At 45.0% G+C, this 17,627-nt stretch overlaps 1 long non-coding RNA gene across 7 annotated transcripts; it reads left to right on the top strand.

Annotated features, from left to right (window-relative positions):
• The first annotated feature begins 5,792 nt into the window (after positions 1-5,792).
• On the top strand, positions 5,793-10,577 carry LOC130371230 (uncharacterized). 7 transcript variants are annotated; one of them, XR_008893154.1, is made up of 15 exons: positions 5,823-5,876; positions 6,134-6,193; positions 6,435-6,536; positions 6,828-6,959; positions 7,114-7,194; positions 7,291-7,368; positions 7,445-7,556; positions 7,926-8,008; positions 8,227-8,428; positions 8,707-8,989; positions 9,127-9,202; positions 9,299-9,377; positions 9,451-9,562; positions 9,814-9,937; positions 10,117-10,577. It is a non-coding gene; the product is annotated as an uncharacterized LOC130371230 (long non-coding RNA). The 7 variants fall into 7 exon arrangements; XR_008893158.1 differs by having other exon boundaries at positions 5,793-6,193; positions 9,484-9,562; XR_008893159.1 differs by having other exon boundaries at positions 5,793-6,193; positions 9,837-9,937.
• The last annotated feature ends 7,050 nt before the right edge of the window (positions 10,578-17,627 follow it).

Raw genomic sequence — 17,627 nt, 5'->3', positions numbered from 1 at the left:
TATATGTCTGCCCTGACCTGTAGTTCTACATTTCTGGAGGAGAGGTGCGCGTTACCTACGCCGAATATGCCGAGACCTCCTACAGAGTTATGCTGGTGGCTTCTCGACGCGGCGACAGTAAAACTGAGCCTTTTTGTGCCCTCCACCGAGTGGTGCTGTTGAGCTTCGTTTTGGTCGGCACTCCTGTGGTGTAAGGTCTCGCTGCAGCCTGTAGGACATGGACATCCAACGTCCAAGTGCTGTCACGTGACGACAAGATGGCGGACGCGGTGAGACTCCTCAGTTGTGTCCCTATTCCTCTACGAATAGTCAAATCTCCTATCCTTTACTTAACCTTTGTGGAAAACGTCATCGGGTCAAGGAGAGATGAAAATGTGCTTCCTTTCTAACATAGGAAAAGACAGCGCTGTTTAAAATGAATTCGACTCCACTTTTCCTAACCGACGTATTGCTGACCTCTAGCGTTTCTATGGTGGAACTACAGTTATCCGAAGTTGGTCTGCAACAGGTGTTCTCAAAGTTTTGACAGCTGAGGGCCAATTTAGGAACCCAAAATTTGACTGAGGGCCGCCAAAGGAAAAAGAATTAGGCGGGTACCGCCGTCAGCATCCCAGTGGTGAAAAAAAACATTGCACCGTGGACCTCTGGGAGTGAGGTCAAGTGAGGTCTAAATCACAAAACTGTGGTTCATCCTTTCAAAGTAATATACAGTCTCTTTATATTTATTTATTTTTGTTTAAATTAATATTGATATAATAAAAAAAAACGTACTGGCAATGATGGAAAAGTATAACAAAATGGGGAACGACTTCACGTGACAAATGAAGAAAGAGGGAACAGAAATTGTTTGCTTTGCAAAAAACGTCTGCATTTTTATTTTCTTGCGGTGTTTATTGTGTGCTTAATAACCATCAATATATGATTTAATTTCGATTCAAATAATGTTTCTTGGAATTGGTATCCATTATTATCAATTTTATTTTCTGCTCTTCTCTTCAAACAAACCAATAAAAAATAAAGAAAAGACAAATATTATGTCTCCTCCATTTCGGACACTTTGCTCTTCCTCGGGATACCGAAGATAGGTGGTAGAGTTCCTCTTGCCATCTCTCTGCCCTCCTCCGTGAAATGGGCAAACCGTCTGCAATGACTGCACAAACACACACACACACACACACAAATAGTTTTTGTAGGTCATTGTTACGGTTGTGTTAATATTGGAATTCACAGCACATCTGCTACAGAAGAACTATACCCTTCAGTATGGAGATTCTCCAAAAAAGTGGAGCACCACCACTTCCTGAGATGTGTTATGTCATGCTGTGGAAGATAACAGTATATCAGTCAGAATTAATTTCCAAAGACTGTAATGAGAGTAGACTGTTTGTTCTCCACTACATCATAATTTTGCATTAAATGTAGCCATTTAATTTTCGTATATTTTCATTTATATATATTTGTATGTATCTAGTATACTATTTCAAATTTAAAATAAGTTGCATGTAATTATAACTATTATTTAAAGTGTCTGCTATCGTGGATAAATACGTTAGCTTAAGGCAGTGGTGTCCCTATGCTGTTTTATTCGGGGATAAAGCCTCGGGTGTTATTTAATTAGCCCCGGATATGATCTTTGGGAAAAAATAAATACAAATATTCATAAACATTTATAAGTAGCCTAGTCTAGATAGACATAGTCCTTCTGGCAAGAGAATAAACAACAACCTGTTTACCATCTCAAGTGTATTAACCTATCCTATCCCCAGTCAGATCTGTGCGCGCGTGTGTGTGTGTGTGTGTGTGTGTGTGTGTGTGTGTGTGTAAGGTCTGCCTCACTTGCATTCATTTGCAATAACTATAATGGAACTTTAGACATTTGGGGATAGCATAGAAGTCAGGTAGCTATTTAAAGCTATAATAAACCGCATATTTAGTTTATTTAGATAAAGCATTATGAAAAAGTTTGTATGCACAATAAAGCATATACATACATTTATCTAGTTTGTATCTATATTAAGTTAATCTTTGGTGTGTGTCTATTTGGTGTGTTTATCTTTATGGTGTGTATTGTGGCATCCCGCCACTTAAACCTCGGCCCGGACCAGCCCGAGGGTTGGTTCTGGATGGCCGATACCACCGTCACCCACCAGCCGGCGACGGAGAGCACCGACCGAACCCCAATCAGCGAGATTGGGGGACACCTGGCCGAAAGCCGAGGAGCCATTTTAAAAGGAGCACGAGGACTGACATTGGGGCAGACCAGGAACGGGAAGCAAGGAAGTAGGAAGCAGGAAGCAGGAAGCGCTCTGGTCCGCGAGCGGCTAGAGGCCCACGGAGGACCTAGAGACTGTGAGTATCATGTATTGTCTCAGATATATGCAATAGCCTAAATGCTGTGATCAGCTTTAACCCTCTCTGAAACGTGTGTGTGTGTGTGTGTGTGTGTGTGTGTGTGTGTGTGTGTGTGTGTGTGTGTGTGTGTGTGTGTGTGTGTGTGTGTGTGTGTGTGTGTGTGTGTGTGTGTGGTAAGGTGAATTGAATGAAGACTTCTTTATTTTGAAGTTTGAATCTAAATCTGTCAAATCAGACTCATCCCTTTAATTAAAATGAGGGAGGTCATTTAAGATCAAACACAGAGCTGAAATAGCCTCTCACTGTTACCAAGAATGGTGGTTTAACTGTCATTTGAAATTTGGACCATGAGTAAACTGTTCCTTCCTTCAAAGGTCTATCATGGATATTTAACTGCAGTTCTGTGAGTATCCCAACTTAACCATGAAGATGAACGGCAAACTGTAAGTCATTAATTTCTTATTACTCTTGGGCACATTGATGTATTTTGGCTTCCTGGTGAGTTAACCCGTTACCTGAAGGTTGATCTGAGTAGCAAGGATGTTTTATTGGTTGGTTTTAATGATTTGTTAAAATGGTTACAGGCTGCAAGTTATTGTTGTAAGCTGGAGTAATGGTTTGGGTTCTGATATCTTCAGTCTTCTTTCATTCTACTCTCCTGAGCTCTGCATCTTCATCACATGTGTGTTGCTTTACTGATGAGCGTGTGGTCTGAGTGAGCAGAGGTGCATACTGGGATACAGAGCTGTCTGAAGTCTACAGGTCTGTAGACATGCCCCCTCAGGGGAAACCGAGTGTTTGAGAAACTGTCGTGACGTCAGTTACATGGACTGGAATGTTCTTAAAGATGGAGACAGGGATTCAGAAGGAGAAACACCATGGGGAGATGAGGGGGCTCCTCATCTCAACGACTGAAACACAATTTCAGTCTGACGCAGAGAACCATGGAACACATTCAACAGTCCCCTCCAGGCATCGTGACTCCTCAGGAACAGTTTCATTTCCAAGAAGCTCTTATTTGGGGCCATCCCATATGGATCGTGCTCCTCAAGAGCCCCCCCCCCTCCACTGGGTGGTCTTCTGAACAGATGACCTCCTTCCTGTCCTCAGGCTGACTAAAGCAAAACCGCTTGCATCTGTGAAGGCCCCTCATTCAGGAAACCACTGGACTACAAAGACATGACTTCCGAGACGTTGAATCCACCTGGGACACATTTTGGAGACGCCAAGCTTAATCCATCACCAATGTGGGACGCCACTGAAGTGTTGTACATAATTTATGTCTCTGGAGACATTGGTTGTTCTGTTATGGGTGCCCTGGCAGGAGAGCTGGGGGGGGGGGGGGGGGGGGGGGGGGGGATGGAATATTATTTGGCATGAGGTTTTTACCCTGCATGATTATTTGGCATTTTATGGCTCAGTGGTGTGTGTGTGTGTGTGTGTGTTTGGGGTTGACATGAGATGGAAGATTTTTGTGCATCGCTAGGGTTCTACTGTGGGTGGGTGGGTGGGTCACACCTGGCATGGGGTTCTACGTGTGTGTTTCCGGCTTGCTTTGACAGTGATGATGTTCATACGGGGGTCTATGATTGGCTTGGGATATTGGAATGGTCAACTAAATCATACCTGTTGGCCGGCCACACGTTTACTTAAGGGCCTCCAGTAGACATGACGAGCCCTGAGCGACGCTCCGGAGCGAGATCCAACACACTGGGCAGGAAGGAGAGTATCCAACTCAAGTGTAAAAGGATGCAAGCGGCGTGTTCAGATCAGTGACTTCAAACTAGGACTACACCAATCAGGCTCAATGGAGGATGGACCCCAAAAGGAATTCCACAAGGAGAGTCTGACGTTGGAAAGGGACCTAAATGGATATTCAAGATGACCTTCAGACCTGTAATGAGACGGATCTTCCTACCTGGCTGGATTGATGGAGAGCCCTGTGGATCTTGTCTTGCTCTCAGGTCTCAGGCTGAACTGTATTTGTTTCGGACAGGACTAGCTGAACGATTGGTTCCCTTAAATCAGAACCAATCCGGGAACTCCAGCTAGGGCGCTCTTCGAGCTGAAGTTGTGTTCTTCAGCTGAGGAGGTAAGGAAACCTTCGCTGGGGCTTCAAGGTGTAAAGAGGAGAATGTTTCAAAGTGTTCCATGGTACTCTGATGAAGACCGTTGTTCTGTTCCACTGGCTGAGAGGAAGAACCCACACATCTTCCTCTTGGCCTTTCTCCTGAGAATCCTGGCGCCATCTTGTAGGATATTCCAGCTCATGTAACTGATGTCACGACAGATTCTCAAACACTTTGTTTCTCCTGAGGGGCGTGTCTATAGAACTGAAGACTTCAGACAGCACTGTATCCCAGTATGCATCTCTGCTCACTCAGACCACACCCCCATGAGTAGGATGCAACACTCTAGTGATGGCGACGTAGAGTTTTATAAGTAACGAGGGAGCAGACTAAGGTGATTAGAACACAATGTAATGTCCAGTCTGTAAATCTTTAAACCATGAAGATGGTTGGATAGTTCAGGAATCAGGCTTCTTTTTATTATGGGCAGTCCTTTCTCTCAGATGCCCACTTCTCACTGGAGCTGTATATGTGTTGGCTGGCTGGCATAATTTGCTGTTGGTGATGAGGCGGTCAGGGTGACGTTGCAGGGCTATGGTCGGCTCTCGGTGAGCTCAACGTTTAGATTTGCTCTGTATGGTTTGTACCTGAATAATCTAGATAATTGTAAAATGTAGACACGGTTTTGTATTGAATGACTCCAGGATTTTAGGTTTAAAGTTGTTGTGGGACGTACATGGTAGTTTGGTTCTTCGTATGGTTTTGAGTGATATAACTTGTACACACTGGGTGCATAATAATGTAAATGTACACTGAATAGTAGTATTGACCAACAGCAACAAACAGATCTCCTCAAGGTAAGTCTGTTGGCTGTGTTTTAATGAAGACCATCGCTGGACTTCAGGATCTTCCTCCGTTCAGCTCAAGGTGAGGCGCTGGTTCTGTTTTTTCTTTGGTTGGTTCCGGCTGGAATGTTCGGATTCCAGTCGGACGGTTTGTGCTTCCCGCCGTGGAAGGTTCTGAGTGGGGTCACTTGATTTAGTCCCAATGGTTAGCATAGAACGTTGTAGTCTTGACAACCATAAGAAACCACCTGGCAGTTAGTTGGACATGAGTCCCCTGAGGGAATCTGGCGAACGTTCTGGATTGTATTTGCGTAACCTCGAGCCGTTGCCAACGGAAACTATTTTTCAGTCGGTTTCTATTGGGAATTGTTGCCCCTATCTTAAACAACTTAAGTTTGATATTAAATGCATACTGAGACGTACGTCGTACAATATGTTGATAATTTCCGATGGTTGCGCCGTACTTTTAACCACGATGACGTGACGGGACTCTCACTGCGTACAAAACGGCGTTCTACTTTTTTGACATCGGGGAAGGCTGAAAATCATTTCAAGGTGGAAGATGATTTTGACATTTCTTCAACGGAACCCAGCACCTGAATATGGCTGAGTATGTTTGATTTAATATCGATACTGCTTGGTGTTCTTTGTTACTTCAGCTTTTGTACGTTCTAAATATCTGCCGTCATTAATTGCCACAGAAGTTAAACCCTACCCAATGGAATGACGTTAAAAAACGACTTTGGTGCAGAGTTACCAACTGGATAATATCAAAGCTAAAATAATGGCCGTCATTCCCACATGTTACAGTAGAAGATACTCTAGAACTGTACAAGGTTAAAAATGTAACATGTAGTTTGTCCCAAGGTGTCTGCCTCCTCACCCAGAGCCAGACCTCCACCTCCTGTCAGAAGTCCTCCAGAACAGGTCAGTGCTGTGTGTGTGAGTAGTCTTCTCAGGTCAGTTTCAATGCATGGCCTGAACCACTTCTTTAAACTTGTTGACTGCTCTGTCTTCATTCCGAAAAAACGGGATGCTCATGTCTGATCTCAAGTCTTTTCTAGCTTTAAGTTATAAAATAATAGTTCAATTAATTGGGTAACTCGGTTGCGGATGAGTCAATTAAGTTTATTGTTGGGCAAATGCTGATATAAACCTTCTGCTGTAGCTGAAAGGCGAGGCTGAGAGGCTGGGGACCGGAGGCTTGTGGTGCCAGGGTGGACCGGAGACTGAGGCTGGAGACCAGGGGCCTGCAGCACCGGACCAGAGGGTAACCATCACCAAGCTCATCTGAAACACTAAAATCCACGGTAGTTTAGGTCTGGTTTTGATCATCTTATGACTTTGTATCTGTGCCAAGCTGTGATTTGAGTTAATTCATACGGGGGTTATGCAAGAGTCATATGAGCATTAATGTTACTAGTGCTGCTACGACCGTAGTGGATGAATTGAAGGGTTTAAATTTGTCTTCCATTTTACAAGTGAACCTCAGATGCAGGAGGCTGGGATGTGTTTCGTCTCCAGGTGATTTACTGCTGAGACCAACTGTGTTTGTAACCAGACCAGGAATCCATGGCTGAAGGAGCTGATGGAGGAGCCGTTCTGAAGGAGCTGATGGAGGAGTCGTGCTGAAGGCCCTGCCCGGTGGAGGAGCTGGTGGAGGCCCTGCCTGGTGAAGGACGGCTGTCGTGGGGTAGATGGAGCTTGACTCTGAAGTGATCAACACACTCACTGCCACTTCTCGTAGAATACTGCTACCACAAACTACCGGCGTTTGTACCATATATACCAGACGACTACATCTGTTTTACCACATGTTGAGGCAAGACTTCCGCTGTTTGTTCCAGACCAGGACTCTGTCTGAGGAGAGCTGATGGAGGAGCTGAGATGCTGGAGGACGACTAGGAATCGACCAACAAGGATTCCTCGTAAGTTTGTATTTACTTACATGGTTGACTTAAAGGGCAAAATACAGCTGTTACTTTGACATGCGTTAACCTAATGCCGCTGTGTTTTCTTACTAGAACGTGTTTCTGGAGCGGAGGCGAGCTGGTAGGGGAGCCGTGAATCTGGAGGATGACATCACTCTACCAACAAGGATTGTAAGTTTGTATTAACCAAACAACAAAGTGGAAATAAAGGGCTTAAAAATAAGACAAACTACATGTTTGTTACCAGACGTTAGGGCCAGACTCGCGCTGTTTGTTCCAGACCAGGACTCTGGCTGAGGAGAGCTGATGGAGGAGCCAAGACTCTGGAGGACAACATCACTCTACCAACCAGGATCCTCGTAGGTTTGCATAAAATAAACAGTGGACTTGATGTAACGCAGGATTAGTTTGTCCAGTACAAGTTACGGCATACTACTGTGGTTGGTTACCAGACAAACTACAGCTGCTACTTTGTTACGCGCCATAAGAGCCCAACTACTCATGTGTTTGACCTTACATTAGAGCCCAACTACTCCTGTGTTTGTTACCTGATATTAGAGACAAACTACTACTGTGTTTGACCTTACATTAGAGCCCAACTACTACTGTGTTTGTTACCTGATATTAGAGACAAACTACTACTGTGTTTGTTACCTTACATTAGAGACAATTTACTACTGTGATTGTTTTCTTACATTAGAGACAAATTATGTTTGTAACCTGACCAGGAATCTGGAGGACTGATGGAGAAGCCGTACATCTGGAAGGCAAATCCTGAGGACAACCAGGACGCTACCATCAAGGATTCCTTGTAAGTTTGCATTATCTGGTCATAGTGGACCAGGTAGGGGGGCTGGGGGTTCAACTCTCAAACCAATGGTGCCGGGTTCAAGTCCTCAGAATACAGTGATGCGTCCTTGAGCAAGGCGCACCAAAGCCTGCCTGGTCCTTAATGACGTCTCTTTGGTTAAGATAATGTTGCATCTTTTGAATATTGAACCTAATCATGTCCTTGTTTGGTCCGGGCAGACGCACTTGAGCTGAACCTCACCTGATCCTGTTTGGTCAGGGGCAGACACACCTGAGCTGAACCCGCCCTGATCCTGACATCCTGCTGGTCCCGTCTCCTCAGTTCATCTGAGCCTCGTCCACCAGAAGACCTGCTGAGCTCAGCAGTCTGAGGCTGATGGATCAATGACCTCCAGTGGGAGTGATCTTCTTGCCCCCACATGTAACCGTGTGCTTCCACACGCCTTTCCCTCACATCTGTCACTAACCTCACTACTTCACTACTGCTTCCTCTTCTTCTTCCTTTTCTGTGGTTCGAACCTTTACACGGAAGGCGCGTCTTCCTGCCCTCAGAGGGTTCAGCGTTAGGGTTGAGAGTCAGGGTTTAGGGTCAGGGACAGAGCTGGTCAGGGAGGACTGCTTTTACACAATGCAGATGCAGGTGGTGGGGTCTGTTGCGTCCCCAGGTGATTTACTGAGACCAACTGTGTTTGTAACCAGACCAGGAATCCATGGCTGAAGGAGCTGATGGAGGAGCCGTGCTGAAGGAGCTAAAGGAGTCGTGCTGAAGGCCCTGCCTGGTGGAGGCCCTGCCTGGTGGAGGCCCTGCCTGGTGGAGGCCCTGCCTGGTGGAGGCCCTGCCTGGTGAAGGCCCTGCCTGGTGAAGGCCCTGCCTGGTGAAGGCCCTGCCTGGTGAAGGACCTGCCTGGTGAAGGACCTGCCTGGTGAAGGACCTGCCTGGTGAAGGAAGTCTGTCGTGGGATAGATGGAGCTTGACTCTGAAGTGATCATCACACTCACTGCCACTTCTCGTAGAATACTGCTTCCACAAACTACCAGCGTTTGTACCATATATACCAGACAACTACATCTGTTTTACCACATTTTGAAGCAAGACTTCCGCTGTTTGTTCCAAACCAGGACTCTGTCGGCGGAGAGCTAATGGAGGAGCTGAGATGCTGGAGGACGACTAGGAATCGACCAAAAAGGATTCCTCGTAAGTTTGTATTTACTTACATGGTTGACTTAAAGGGCAAAATACAGCTGTTACTTTGACTTGCGTTAACCAACTACCGCTGTGTTTTCTTACTAGAACGTGTTTCTGGAGCGGAGGCGAGCTGGTAGGGGAGCCGTGAATCTGGAGGATGACCATCACTCTACCAACAAGGATTGTAAGTTTGTATTAACCAAACAAACTGGAAATAAAGGGCTTAAAAATAAGATAAACTACATGTTTGTTACCAGACTTTAGGGCCAGATTCGCGCTGTTTGTTCCAGACCAGGACTCTGATGGAGGAGAGCTGATGGAGGAGCCAAGACTCTGGAGGATGACATCACTCCACCAACCAGAATCCTCGTAAGTTTGCCTAAAATAAACAGAGTGGACTTGTTGTAACGCAGGATTAGTTTGTCCAGTACAAGTTACGGCATACTACTACTCCTGTGTTTGTGACCTTACATTAGAGCCCAACTACTACTGTGTTTGTTACCTTACATTATAGCCCAACTACTACTGTGTTTGTTACCTTACATTAGAGCCCAACTACTACTGTGTTTGTTACCTTACATTAGAGCCCAACTACTACTGTGTTTGTTACCTTACATCAGAGACAAATTACGTTTGTAAGCAGACCAGGAATCTGGAGGACTGATGGAGAAGCCGTACATCTGGAAGGCAAATCCTGAGGACCACCAGGACTCTACCATCGAGGATCTGGACATAGTGGACTAGGTTGGGGGTTCAACTCTGAAAACCAATGGTGCTGGGTTCAAGTCCTCAGAATACAGTGATGCGTCCTTGAGCAAGGCGCCCTAAAGCCTGCCTGCTCCTTAATGACTTATCTTTGGTTCAGATAATGTGGCATCTTTTGAATATTGAACCTAATCAATGTCCTTGTTTGGTCTGGGCAGACACACCTGAGCTGAACCTGATCCTGTTTGGTCGGGGGGGTAGACGCACCTCAGCTAAACCCGCCCTGATCCTGACATCCTGCTGGTCCCGTCTTCTCAGTTAATCTGAGCCTCGTCCTCCAGAAGACCTGCTGAGCTCGGCAGTCTGAGGCTGATGGATCGATGACCTCCAGTGGGAGTGATCCTCTTGACCCCACATGTAACGTGTGCTTCCACACGCCTTTCCCTCACGTCTGTCACTAACCTCACTACTTCACAACTCTCTACTGCTTCCTCTTTTCTTCCTTCTCTGTGGTTCAAACCTTTACACTGAAGGCGCGTCTTCATGCCCTCAGAGGGTTTAGCGTTAGGGTTGAGAGTCAGGGTTTAGAGTCAGGGACAGAGCTGGTCAGGGAGGACTGCTTTTACACAAACCTCTTCACTTGCTTTCGGAATGGTGGTGACATTTTGAAAAGATTAAATTTGGGAAAATGATTTACAAAATTGTATTGAACTTCTGTCAAGTGTTTTTGTTTATATATTAAAATCCCACATTGACTTCTACATGTTTGATGCGGTTCATTTAATTGTCCTTTAACTTGGTTAAGGTCAAGCTACACTCCTGCAATTCATTTAATATACATGATTGTCATTCAGCAATGTTCACATAATCCATTTTGTAAAAATATGAAACCTCCATATTACTACTAAATTCAAGCCTATTCATGTATTTAACAATGTACATACTGCCCCGCAGGCCATTCTCTGCTACTACAACACGTTCAATCCACCAACCCGTCTCACACAAATGTACTATAGCTACGTTGGTTCAAACGGAAAATGTAGTTTGGTGTGAGACTGTTGTCCAGCAGAGGGAGCTGTCATACACCTTAATTATACAGGAATGTCTGTGTATTTACATTTTAAAATGTTCATGGGCTAGTCTAGTTTGTCTGCAAATAACTCTGCCTCCAGCAACAGGATTGGTCGAAACATATGTAGTGAAATAAAAGCCCAGTTCACCAGATCTGAGGTCAGCTGCGGTCAGATTTTGGATCATGACTGTATTGAGTGAACGACGTCTGAGCTAAATATTTACCACCTGGAACTTGTTTCTTGGAGCTCTGAGGACGGCAGGACGCGTGTTTACCTGGTCGATTAGGCCCTGAACGCAGACCCTGAAACCAGACATCCTAATCACAGACCCTGTGTTTAATTAGCCCCAAATATAATTTTTGGGTTAAAAAAATAAATAAAAGTAAAAATATGTATAATTTATACGTAGGCCTACTAGTCTAGATAGTCCTTATGGCAAGAGAATAAACAGTTTAAAAACATAACCTTTTTACCACCTCAAGTGAATTAACCTATCCTATCCCCAGTCAGATGTGTGTGTCTAAAGTCTGTCTCACTTGTATTAATTTTACTCTGAAAGAACTTTAATGGAACTTTAGACATTTGGGGATAAGCAGCACAGCAGTCAGGTTTCTATTTTAAGCTATATAATAAACTGCGCATTTGGTTTATTTAGGTGAAGCATTATGAAAAAATGTTCATGCAAAATAAAGCATAGAAATCATTTTGGCATTTTCATTTTCCGTCTGGGCTAAGCGCCGGATGTTTATGAAACCTAGAAACGCCCCTGGCTTAAGGATTGGACCCATCAAAAACACATTTCACAAACGCATGTTTTTGCAATCACAATTGGGTTGTTTCAGTCATTAGCCAGTGACGTCAGTGGGGGTGGCAAGTGGAATCAGGGGACAGCACTTGGACGTTGGATGTCCATGTCCTACAAGCCGCAGCGAGACATTATAGCTCCTGTGGGGCGTATGGTAGGAGATGATCGTCGTTGCCACCTGGCGTTTGAGTGAACTCAACCAGAATTGTCGTCTCAAGTTGTTCGGGCACAAACCGGCACCACGGACAGAGACTGGTCAAGCGAAATGAAACCGCCTCAGTGTTACCTGACGATGTGACGGAGCACCGCCTCTAAATAAAGGGACCCCCCTACGCTTTTGTGACCGTGTTCAACCTGAATCGATCCCCCCCCATATCGACACGTAACACGTGTGTGGGGGGTGTTTTTATGTATGCGTGTGTGCGTGCGTGTGCGTGGTATTTAAGACGTTTGGATCGTATTCAAACCTGGGCTATATTTGTCAAAGAAATACACCCCCGACCTCTGTTCCTCCATCAGTCTTCCTGTCGTCAACACTTCGGCTTCAAGACATTCTGTCCATTACGGCTCGTCTCTTTAACACGCCCAGATAAGGACACGGAGACGGCTGAATGCGTTAAGTTTAGATGCGATAATCTACTCTGAAAAACTAATTTCAGCTGTCTTCTACATAAAAAAAAAAATCCATCGTAGGCTACAATTTATTTCTTCTTCCACCGTTGCGCTTCGTTAGTTTTGGGCCTCTGTGAAATTATGTGCGCGTTAGTAGTGAGAATAGCTTTGGGTGATTGTGAATATGATCTGCTGTATCCGCCAATACGTTCCCGCTCGTTAGGTGGTCGTTAGAAGTATAATAGTTTTTACATTTACATTTGTTCCCCCATCCCCTTTGTCATATCTGTTTCTAGACAGGAGTGGTCCCCCGTCGAGTAATTTACCATTTCGGCCTACTTTATTTAATGAAGTGTTCACCTCCGGTTGAGTCCATCATTCAGCGTTGAACGTGGAACACGGGAAGATGTCTATTACATTCAAATAATTTTAAAGGGTAACCTGATATTTAGAGGCAGCCTGGTATTTTAAACGCCCTGGTTTGTTTATTTCGGGGAGCGCCTACTGTCGTTCTGTGTCCTGATTGGACAGTTCACAGTTGCAGTGTCTCGTTGGGGAACATAGGTGCGTTTGCGTCAGGTGTTGATCCCCCCCGTGTGCGAGTCAACAGTCTCAAACTCAAATCAATTTTTTTATAAAATAAAGGAAGGTTCCTCTAACTACTCCGGAAAAATTGTGCGTGAATTGAGGCCAGGTTAGTGAGCGTCAATCCTACATTTATACTTGGTCTATCCCAACGTGGCCAGTCTACCTTTAAGTATCTTTGACCAAGATGCCCTGACCTCTACCTGCTCCACAAAGACATGGATCTGAATTCACCTAAGTCACTTTTGACATATCTGAAAAATTACAAAGGAATTTGAAACAGCGCTTGTACCTCTGGTTGCTGTGGTTTTTCTTAAAAATGGTTAAAGCCATCAATGGTCCTACATTCACTAACATAATTAAAGTGGTTTTTTTTAGCAACTTACAGCAAACCTGGTTTTCTGTACCGGAATATATTGGATTTAGAAAAAACTAGCTAACTATCTAGCGTCCTGGCTCATTCAGGTAGGACTCTTTCAGCATCATGCTACGTCACGCTAGGTTCTTGGCTCCATGTGCTTCTTTAGCTAGCACATCGCTATTTGGCTTGGGCCCCACCGGAGTCAAACGTTTAGCTGTGCTGTTACATAACCATTGCCCGGGCCCCCCTCACTCATATTTTTTCGTTTGGTTTGAGCTCTCCACCTGACGTTAGGTGGTACAAAGCAAAAAATACTTCAGCTGTTTGACCTGTTTTCCATCATCTTCCTCAGTTCCCTCTGTATCTCAACAGGCCGACACGTGACATGGGCTGTGGGGGTTTGCAGTTGTAAGGATAAACTGTCCATGGTTGTCTATGGTCACCATAGTGATAAGTCAATGTATTTTGGGCAAAGTCTCGTCGCCTGTCGGTTTTGGAGACTTAGCCTTTCAGTTCGGTAATCAAAGATGGAGGTCACTTGGCGCAAGGAATGGTGTGAACAATTTGCTCTAACCTTGCGTAACACCATGACACGGCCGACACCACGACCCATACCCCCCCCAACGCTAGGGACTTTGGGTAGCTGGTCCAATTAGGGCTCGGTTACACTTGATGCTTTTCAATCTGACTTTTGCTATCTGATCTCAAGGACATGGTGTCTACATCTGACGCTGATATGTGGTCGGAACTTCTTGTTCCTGCTAAATTGTACAATTCTGTAGATTGAAAAACAAGAGGTCTGTTTTTATTTTTGTTGAAATTTATTTTTCACGCCAATGCAAGAAAGCTGATCTGGCCGATATAAAACTAGTTTTGTATTAAATATTGATTGACTGTTGAGTAGCCGATTGTGTTACGCTATAATGCATTTTTTAATATGAAAACTTCACGAAAGGAATGCCCTCCTCATATATTACACCAATGTGTGCCATTTTGGTTTATTTATTCATATTTTAATGCTAATATCCATAGTTAATCCAGAGATATGATCTAATTGGATAGTTAGTGTCCACACATATTGAAGGAAAAACGTATTCAGCCTATGAGTGACCAAAATATGGAACAACCTACCATCAGAAGTGGTGAACACAAGTGTCAATTGTTTCAAGAACAGACTGGATAGATGCAGGAAAAATCAACAAGTATTCTACAACTATAAGAACGACATAGGATACTCCTAAAACATAAGTACCAGCATACACCCAGTAAGATGTAGATCTGATCATAATGGCAAGTAGAGCCAGCAATCAGAAGTGCACCCAATGTAACATAAGGTAATATCGGTCTTGTTAAGAATGTGAGACCGACCATCTTTGTATGCAACCTGGCACGTTGGATCACTCTGTGACCTAGATTGGATCTGGGAGCCTCTACAACTAATGTGCCCTGGCAAGATCGGATCACATATTGAAACATTGTGTGCGACCAGGCCTTTAGCTGGAGCCAGGCTCTGGGTCCTGGACTCTGCCGTGGTCTGGCCTGTCCAGCATCCTGTCACCTGATCTCGTCTGAACTGACGGACTCCTTGGGGCATCATGTTCTCAGCTGTTCTCTCTGCAAGTTAACAGGCCTTCAACTAATAGCAACCGTTAGGTCTTCCTTCTGGTAGTTAATGTATCATTAGCTTTTCCGACCTGATCTGATCTGGCTCCTGGACTCATTGGGACCTCATATGCTGAGTTGTTTCTTCTGCTAGCTCTTGTACCTTCTGCTCATAGGAACAGTGAGCTGTAGCCCAGGATGCTGCATACGGCACTAGGAATAGCATCCCGGCTAACCCAACACAAGTGGTCAGAATGGAGTGGGATGGGCAATTGTTAGCATGCGGCTAATGTTTCCGTTAGCCAGGTTAGAGGTGCTGGAATGTTGGCGGCTATGAACAGAGGGCCTGCCTGCCCTTGAGGAGGAATTTGTGCCCTCAGGATCAACCTTGCAGGGCAACGTACCCCTGGTAAAGGGGAGCCTGGTTCTAAGAATCTGGAACAGTGACTGTTTTAAAGAAGTCTACATGCACACACACACACACACACACACACACACACACACACACACACACACACACACACACACACACACACACACACACACACACACACACACACACACACACACACACTCTCTCTGTGTCCCTGCCCTCTCTCTTAATCCCTCTTTTAAATTCAAAGTATTCATTGCCGAAGTGTGCAGTAAATGTCAATATACATTTACTGCACACGCAACAATCGGGCTATCTCACTCGTTCTCTCTCTATCTCGCTCTCTCACTTGACCCTCTCTTTCTCTCGCTCTCTAAATTCAAATGTATGATTGACATGGGAAATATACATTAAATGCACATTGCCGAAGCACAAAGTAGAACAGAGGGTAAATAAGATACACACGTAAGATAGAAATGTACATTGTCAAAAATCCAATCGTAACATTAATGTTGTAATTGTGTCTCCCTCCTGCCTCACTCTGTGTCTCTCTCTCTCATTCCCTGTGTCTCTCCCTCCATGTGTGTGTCTCTGTCACTCCCTGAGTCTCTCTCCCTTCCTCTGTGTTTCTCTCTCTCTCTCTCTCTCTCTCTCTCTCTCTCTCGCTCTGTCTCTCCCGGGTTTCTCTCTCTGTCTGCTCAGCAGTATCTCCTTATTGCGTAAGGTTTATGTGCAGCTGTATGGTTACAGCGATTATCACCACCACGGAACTCTGGACACGATTGAAGGTGTGTGTGAGTGCGTCTGTGTGACAGGGTGCGTGTGTGGGAGTGTGTTGGTGTGAGTGACAGGGTGCACATGTTGGAGTGTGTGTGTGTGTGTGTGTGTGTGTGAGTGGTAGCTTAGCTGTGAGCGGTGAGATGAGTGAATAATGAACAGGGAGTCCCAGGATATCCTTACACCCAGCACAAGTATGTGCGTGTGTGTGTGCGTGTGTATACGAATATGCTATGTGTGTATGTGGTTGGTGTGTGTGTGTGTGTGTGGGGGGGGGGGTTGTAGTGGGAGTGAGTCTATACTGTGTGGTTGCGTGTGCGTGTGTGTGTGTGTGTGTGTGTGTTAGAAACCCAATCCTTCTGGGATATTGAGTTAAATGTCACTGCTCTCCCTGGAGGGGGACTTCTCCCCCCCTTTTCCTCAAATCCCAGAGGTCAGGACGGCAGTAGAACAGCTGAGGACCTGAGGGAGAGGTTCTGGAGGGGGGGGGGGGGGGGGGGGGCAGGGTGGAGTACAGTAGGAGATGTATAAAATATATCATTATCCTGCCAGGGGTTGACAACCTTTGATAGTTCATGCTATGAGTGTGTAGGGCCGGCGAGGGTAAGGCCAACATTGGGCTGCATTTGGTTAAGATTTGGTTGAGGTATGGTCAAGATTTGAATAAGATATGATTACAATGGGTTTGATGCAAGGACTTTGAATCAGAACAGTTGTTATTTGACTTAAATTGTATTGCCTATGCATATAAAATATTGCTATTGCATTAAACCAATTCTATTATTATATTATTCAACCATCATTTATGCATTCGAGATGTGTTCTTGAGGCATTGTGTGTAGTAATGTGTGTGTGTGTGTGTGTGTGTGTGTGAACATATATAATATAGTCTCAATGTAACAGGGAATGTGCTCTGCAGTAGGCCACGCCCCCCGGCCACTATTCCTGCTATACGCGCCTCGTGGTCAGAGGTCACAGGCAGTACATGCAGGCACTTGGTTCCAAACTATGCTCCTTTTTTAGTCCTGGTCGGTGTGTGTTTGTGTTTAGAGTGCCCGTGTGTGTGTGTTCAAATTAATGTAGATTCATTCTTAATTGGTCCAATCGGTTCTAAGAACCCATGCAACCGAAATCTGTCTGCAATTGTATCCTTTCCTGTTCAATATGGTTCACCGACTCAATAAGTGTGGAGTAAATCCACACTTTGTGTGTGACCACCTCAATGTGTGTGTGTGTGTGTGTGTGTGTGTGTGTGTGTGTGTGTGTGTGTGTGTGTGTGTGTGTGTGTGTGTGTGTGTGTGTGTGTGTGTGTGTGTGTGTGTGTGTGTGTGTGATGTTTGGGGTTTAGATGGTGGACACCTGTCACTTTATTGATTAGTGACAGCTTCTGGATGCTTCTTTTAGTGTTCAGCAAACAAACAGCAAATCATCGGCTTGGGGGATAACGGCACCCCACCGTGATCCCCACGAGCAAAGGTTGTTGAAAGGGCGACCCTGAACATATAGACTCCTCAACGAGTGCTAATACATCAGATTATACC

This window comes from Gadus chalcogrammus, chromosome 18 (genome assembly GCF_026213295.1).
Source record: "Gadus chalcogrammus isolate NIFS_2021 chromosome 18, NIFS_Gcha_1.0, whole genome shotgun sequence".
Taxonomy (NCBI): Eukaryota; Metazoa; Chordata; class Actinopteri; order Gadiformes; family Gadidae; genus Gadus; species Gadus chalcogrammus.
The sequence above is the reverse complement of the archived record's forward strand: the minus strand, read 5'-3'. Positions and strand labels throughout refer to the sequence as shown.